Below are 6,616 nucleotides of genomic sequence, written 5' to 3'. Positions count from 1 at the left end.
GAGCGGGGGGGGGGGGGGGAGGGTCTGGGTGGGTGGTGGGCGTCTGGAGGGGGGGGGGGTGGTGGTTGATGGTGTTATTGTCGCTCGAGGTCACTTCCCACCGACACGCGCACACACTACACTACAATACAACACACGCACACGCACACACTACTAGCAGAGCTTTGCCTTCCGTTGCTGTAGAACGGAGGAGGGGGCGGGGTCCTGGGGGGGGGGGGGGGGTTAGGGGGGGTTCCGACTCCGCCTGTTCTGGCATGGAGCTCTTCCCCTGCGCACGCACGCACGCACGCACACAATACTGTAACTACTAGACAGACAGACAGACAGACAGACAGACAGACAGACAGACAGACAGACAGACAGACACATGCAGGCAGGCAGGCAGGCAGACAGACAGACAGACAGACAGACAGACAGACAGACAGACAGACAGTTGTAAAGTTATAATAATAAATGCTAGAGCATGGCGCCACCTTGTGGTCAACTCAGATGTCGTCGGCTAGCTATTCTACTGTCTGTCTGTCTGTCTGTCTGTCTGCCTGCGTGCGTGCCTGCGTGCGTGTGTGTGTGCGCGTGCGTGTTTCTGGTCATGAATGAGAGTCCATTGTGATTTTCTCTATAATTGGGCCAATCTGCAGGAATCTGCCTCCGCTCAACTACTGACTAGACACACTGTGTGTGTGTGTGTGTGTGCCCCTTAGATAGCACTTTATGTAGACTAGATAGCATTTGATACAGACTTATAGCATGTTATGTAGACAGCACTATAATTGCATTTTATGTAGTCATAGCACTTCATAGTATATGTATAGTATAGTATAGTATAGTATAGTATAGTATAGTATAGTATAGTATATATGTATAGTTGCATTATATAGATACTGCACTGTTATGTTCTTAGCTTACGCATGTTTCATGATAACTACTTTTTATGTACAACGATTGCATTGTATGTAGTCATAGCACCTCATAGTACATATGTATAGCATAGTATGTATAGTTTATATGTATAGTGTCATTATATAGATATGTTCTAGTTCTAGTTTATATGTATAGTGTCATTATATAGATATGTTCTAGTTATAGTTTATATGTATAGTGTCATTATATAGATATGTTCTAGTTCTAGTTTATATGTATAGTGTCATTATATAGATATGTTCTAGTTATAGTTTATATGTATAGTGTCATTATATAGATATGTTCTAGTTATAGTTTATATGTATAGTGTCATTATATAGATATGTTCTAGTTATAGTTTATATGTATAGTGTCATTATATAGATATGTTCTAGTTATAGTTTATATGTATAGTGTAATTATATAGATATGTTCTAGTTCTAGTTTATATGTATAGTGTCATTATATAGATATGTTCTAGTTATAGTTTATATGTATAGTGTCATTATATAGATATGTTCTAGTTATAGTTTATATGTATAGTGTCATTATATAGATATGTTCTAGTTATAGTTTATATGTATAGTGTCATTATATAGATATGTTCTAGTTATAGTTTATATGTATAGTGTCATTATATAGATATGTTCTAGTTATAGTTTATATGTATAGTGTCATTATATAGATATGTTCTAGTTATAGTTTATATGTATAGTGTCATTATATAGATATGTTCTAGTTATAGTTTATATGTATAGTGTCATTATATAGATATGTTCTAGTTATAGTTTATATGTATAGTGTCATTATATAGATATGTTCTAGTTATAGTTTATATGTATAGTGTCATTATATAGATATGTTCTAGTTATAGTTTATATGTATAGTGTCATTATATAGATATGTTCTAGTTATAGTTTATATGTATAGTGTAATTATATAGATATGTTCTAGTTCTAGTTTATATGTATAGTGTCATTATATAGATATGTTCTAGTTATAGTTTATATGTATAGTGTCATTATATAGATATGTTCTAGTTATAGTTTATATGTATAGTGTCATTATATAGATATGTTCTAGTTATAGTTTATATGTATAGTGTCATTATATAGATATGTTCTAGTTATAGTTTATATGTATAGTGTCATTATATAGATATGTTCTAGTTATAGTTTATATGTATAGTGTCATTATATAGATATGTTCTAGTTATAGTTTATATGTATAGTGTCATTATATAGATATGTTCTAGTTATAGTTTATATGTATAGTGTCATTATATAGATATGTTCTAGTTATAGTTTATATGTATAGTGTCATTATATAGATATGTTCTAGTTATAGTTTATATGTATAGTGTCATTATATAGATATGTTCTAGTTATAGTTTATATGTATAGTGTCATTATATAGATATGTTCTAGTTATAGTTTATATGTATAGTGTCATTATATAGATATGTTCTAGTTATAGTTTATATGTATAGTGTCATTATATAGATATGTTCTAGTTATAGTTTATATGTATAGTGTCATTATATAGATAGGTTCTAGTCACGTTCTTAGCTTACGCATGTTTCACTACTTTTTATATATGTGATGTATTACCATGCTTTTGTTCTTGCCTAATGTAAATCGCTCTGGATTAAGAGCGTCTGCTAAATGCCTAAATTGTAAATTGTATGTATGTGATGTATTGCCATGCTTTTGTTCTTGCCTAATGTAAATCGCTCAGGATTAAGAGCGTCTGCTAAATGCCTAAATTGTAAATTGTATGTATGTGATGTATTACCATGCTTTTGTTCTTGCCTAATGTAAATCGCTCAGGATTAAGAGCGTCTGCTAAATGCCTAAATTGTAAATTGTAAATTGTATGTATGTGATGTATTACCATGCTTTTGTTCTTGCCTAATGTAAATCGCTCTGGATTAAGAGCGTCTGCTAAATGCCTAAATTGTAAATTGTATGTATGTGATGTATTGCCATGCTTTTTGTTCTTGCCTAATGTAAATCGCTCTGGATTAAGAGTCTGATAAATGACTACATTGTAAATAGTAACTTTAAATGTCTGTTGTGAATTGTGCTGTCTAATCAATACAGGGGCCCTTTTCACGAAACTTGGATTAGGGATTTAACCAGGATTTAACAGATATCCTGGTTTAATATATCCGGGATCAGCGATTAACCGGTTTCATTGAAAACTGGTTAATCTTGCCAGATTAATTTAGCCAGTTAACCTGGATTATGTTGAGGCTTGATTGCGGTTTCATGAAAGCAATGCCACATTAGTTACCATGGAAACGCTAATGCTGTGGACGTAGCCTGCTCTGGACCAAGCTAACAGCCAGGTTTAACCTAATCCTGATGTCTTTACTGTTCATTAAGATCAATCTGATCACAAAACAACACTTATTCCATTATTAATGGGTTTATATGTTTATATGTACATTAAATCATATACTTATAGGTACACATTGCCATTAAATGACTAAGAATCTTAAGCCCTAAGACCTGAGGACGATTCTACAAATGTCACACTTTCACAAAATGTTCAAAAATAGCAGATCTACAAGCTCATAGCGTGGCCCTCGGTAATGTCAAGACATTCCTTCAGATCTACAAGCTCATAGCGTGGCACTCGGTAATGTCAAGACATTCCTTCAGATCTACAAGCTCATAGCGTGGCCCTCGGTAATGTCAAGACATTCCTTCAGATCTACAAGCTCATAGCGTGGCCCTCGGTAATGTCAAGACATTCCTTCAGATCTACAAGCTCATAGCGTGGCCCTCGGTATGTCAAGACATTCCTTCAGATCTACAAGCTCATAGCGTGGCCCTCGGTAATGTCAAGACATTCCTTCAATGGAGATGATTATTTTATCTAAGTGTCAGAGTTTGGAAGCGCTCGTTATCAGTAAAGCAACCTCCTGCATTATGTGCACATTCAAAACAAGGTGGTACGCCTGGCCGTTGAGTGATAGTCAAAAACACAAACACTTTACAGATAGAAATTAGGACAATGTTGGTGCTTTGACGTTGTTTAATCCAATCAGAGAGGACTGTTGGGCTGTCTATGGGAAGTAGCACCATGGGCGGAGTTAATTTTTATTTATTTATTTTTTGACACACACACAACGCTACACTACGGCTGTAGTGCGTGTGCGTGTGTGTGTGTGTGTGTGTGTGTGTGTGTGTGTGTGTGTGTGTGTGTGTGTGTGCTGCTGTCCTAAATAACACATTTGTAGGGGTTATAGGGCATTGTATAAAAACGGCAAAATAATTAATAAAAGGTAAAAAAAAAAAAAACCCGCTCGCGCGGGATTCCCCCCTGACATTCGCACCCCCTGGGGTCAAGTTCAAGCTACGCCCATGAGTTGCACCTTGTTAGCACCTTGTTAGCACCTTGTTAGCACCTTGTTAGCAAGATGGCCGCCGTGTGCATATCATCAATATATTGTGATAACTATATTATACGTAGTAATCAATGATAAATCAATGACAAATCAATGATACGTATATTATTGGTAGTTTGGGGGTGTGACGAGGCCACAAACTGACCTCTGCTCTGTGTTCTGATACAGACACGCCTTTTATGACCTTTTATGGTATGTGTGATAACGCCGTGTCGGGTGAAAAGCTTGCATGTCCACCTGTTCCTTTCTCATTACTGTTTAAAAAACTAAAACATTGATAATAGCCGATCTACAAGCTTAATATAGAGTTGCTATTATCACGACTTTTGTTCGACACTCTGGTTTGATGATGTGAGGCATTCAGTTGTGGCTCAAATAATAAAAATCACACCCCTGTGAAGTGAGGGGCGCTAATATATTAAAGTCTACCTCATGTTGATGTGATGGTGATGTAAAACAAACGGTGCAAACACAAACATTAAACGCCATTAACAATAAAGAGACATATGACGTAAATGACACATTATGACAATATGATACGTTTTCCCTTCATTGTGGCGTTTTTAAAACAAACGTTGAACTAAAGACAATCATTAAGCCTGTGTATCGGAGGGGCTAGCGCCACTCAAAAATAAATACAAATACAAATGAAAATAAAAGGGTGAAATGTGGAGATACAAGGTTCTCCGCCCGGCGACACAGCGATAACACATCGCCAGGGTTTGTTATTGGCGAAGAACAAAAACAGTTGATCACAGTTTCACAGTGCAAAGCGGGACCTCGACCACAACCACCTACAGTGCAAAGCGGGACCTCGACCACAACCACCTACAGTGCAAAGCGGGACCTCGACCACAACCACCTACAGTGCAAAGCGGGACCTCGACCACAACCACCTACAGTGCAAAGCGGGACCTCGACCACAACCACCTACAGTGCAAAGCGGGACCTCGACCACAACCACCTACAGTGCAAAGCGGGACCTCGACCACAACCACCTACAGTGCAAAGCGGGACCTCGACCACAACCACCTACAGTGCAAAGCGGGACCTCGACCACAACCACCTACAGTGCAAAGCGGGACCTCGACCACAACCACCTACAGTGCAAAGCGGGACCTCGACCACAACCACCTACGAATCTCAAAACAAACATCCGGAGCCACAGAGAGAGACGGCCGTATTTATCCCGGGGCTTTATAGACATTAGAATATGATCCGTTAGGTCACACTGTCAATCGACTCCGACATGACGAAGAGTAAGGACAAGCGCTCGGGTCAGGGCGGGTCGGACAACCCAGGACTGGAGCGCTCGGGTCAGGGCGGGTCGGACAACCCAGGACTGGAGCGCTCGGGTCAGGGCGGGTCTGACAACCCAGGACTGGAGCCCTCGGGTCAGGGCGGGTCGGACAACCCAGGACTGGAGCTGGACGAAGTCTCTTTCCAGGTGAGAGAGAAGAGTTCATAGTTGTCCTATATATAAAGTATAGTATAGTTTCATTACATAGATATTCCACTGTTACGTTCTTAGCTTACGCATGTTTCATGATAACTAGGTTTTATGTATGTGATGTATTGCCATGCTTTTTGTTGCTTATTGTAAAGCGCTCTGGATTATGTTTATTGTATTTTTTGTGTCCAATGTAGTTATGTTAACAGTTCATAAAGTTAACATAACTATAACTATATGCATTTGAAGTTCAATAAAAATGTTACTTTTCAGGATTCCAATTCAAAAATAGCAAAAATGATTCAGGTTTTCAATTAAAATATAGCAAAAATAGCTGATCCACAAGCTCAAAACGTGTCGCATCGCGGCGCGTTTTGAGCTTGTAGATCGGCTATTTTTGCTACGACAGTAATATGCACTGTGACCCCTCTGGAGTGAGGGTGGAAATATATTGGCCCTCGCCATCGTCAAAGTTGCCCACCCCTGATCTAGGACACTACACTACACTGTCTCTCTGCATTCTATGATCCTATAGTTTACTGTCTCTCTGCATTCTATGATCCTATAGTTTACTGAGACGCTACACTGTCTCTCTGCATTCTATGATCCTATAGTTTACTGAGACACTACACTGTCTCTCTGCATTCTATGATCCTATAGTTTACTGTCTCTCTGCATTCTATGATCCTATAGTTTACTGAGACGCTACACTGTCTCTCTGCATTCTATGATCCTATAGGTTACTGTCTCTCTGCATTCTATGATCCTATAGTTTACTGTCTCTCTGACAACGTTGTGGTCCTTTTGGGGGAAAGGGGACATGGGGAGTAACACAACGTTGTGGTCCTTTT

The sequence above is a fragment of the Electrona antarctica genome (genome assembly GCF_951216825.1).
Source record: "Electrona antarctica genome assembly, contig: SUPER_10_unloc_1, whole genome shotgun sequence".
In the NCBI taxonomy this organism is placed as follows: domain Eukaryota; kingdom Metazoa; phylum Chordata; class Actinopteri; order Myctophiformes; family Myctophidae; genus Electrona; species Electrona antarctica.
This window is presented reverse-complemented; position numbering follows the sequence as displayed.